The sequence below is a fragment of the Trichechus manatus genome, unplaced genomic scaffold (assembly GCF_000243295.1).
Source record: "Trichechus manatus latirostris isolate Lorelei unplaced genomic scaffold, TriManLat1.0 scaffold00165, whole genome shotgun sequence".
In the NCBI taxonomy this organism is placed as follows: domain Eukaryota; kingdom Metazoa; phylum Chordata; class Mammalia; order Sirenia; family Trichechidae; genus Trichechus; species Trichechus manatus.
Genome location: NW_004444101.1, coordinates 900,446 through 901,296, shown reverse-complemented (window position 1 = coordinate 901,296; position 851 = coordinate 900,446). Strand labels below are relative to the sequence as shown.

General features: G+C 41.8%; 1 protein-coding gene across 1 annotated transcript in view; it reads right to left on the bottom strand.

The window, feature by feature from the left end:
• The window catches only part of ACKR3 (atypical chemokine receptor 3), a 7,073-nt gene that overhangs the window by 4,437 nt on the left and 1,785 nt on the right, over window positions 1–851 (bottom strand). The gene's annotated exons all lie outside the window — the stretch shown is intronic.

Genomic DNA, 851 nt, shown 5'->3' with positions numbered 1-851 from the left:
GGGATCAGTGTCAGACCCTGAGCCGCGGGAGGGGGGAATAGCTGGCGGGCCTTTTCTCAGCCTGCTTTGTCTCGACACCCTGCAGGCGGCACCCTACCCGCCATCTCCCCACCCAAAACATCATTGCCTGCAAACTGTTTTTTAAAGTCACTCAGTGTGTTCAAATGGTTTTCCTGTTATATGGTTTCATCGAAGTTAACCCCTCAGGTTTTACCTTTATGGTGGCACTCTTTTGGAAAACATATTTAGTAGGTTGATCTATATAAGCAATGGAGTCCTCCAGGTGGTGCAAATGGTTTAAGCGTTCGGCTGCTAACCAAAAGTTTGGAGGTCCAAGTCCACCCAGAAGTGCCTCAGAAGAAAGGCCTGGCAATCTACGTCCAAAAATCAGACATGAAAAACCCTGCAGAGCAAAGTTAAAACCCTGCGCACATGGGGTCATCGTGAGTCAGAATCGATTCGACGCCAACTGTTTTTATATATGCCGTATAGATCAGCGTCTTACTACACAGGCTACCTACATGCCCACACATGCTTTTAAAACTGAGACTCGAATGCTTTTCTAGGGGAAAAAAAAAAAACTTTATTAAAAAAATAACTTACACATTGAGAGAATTCTCTGAGTTACGACTGTTTTTCTTGTGCACATCGCTGGGACCTGGAACAGTTTCTCGTTTTTGTCATCTTTTAATGTAAGTTTACAATACTATTAATGTCACCAACTGCATTACAGAGCAGTGTTCATTCCATATTCCACACTGGTACAAAGCACCACACAGATATAAAACTATCGTAAATAAAACATTTCAGCCAACACTGGCATATATTTATATATATTTATATATATATAT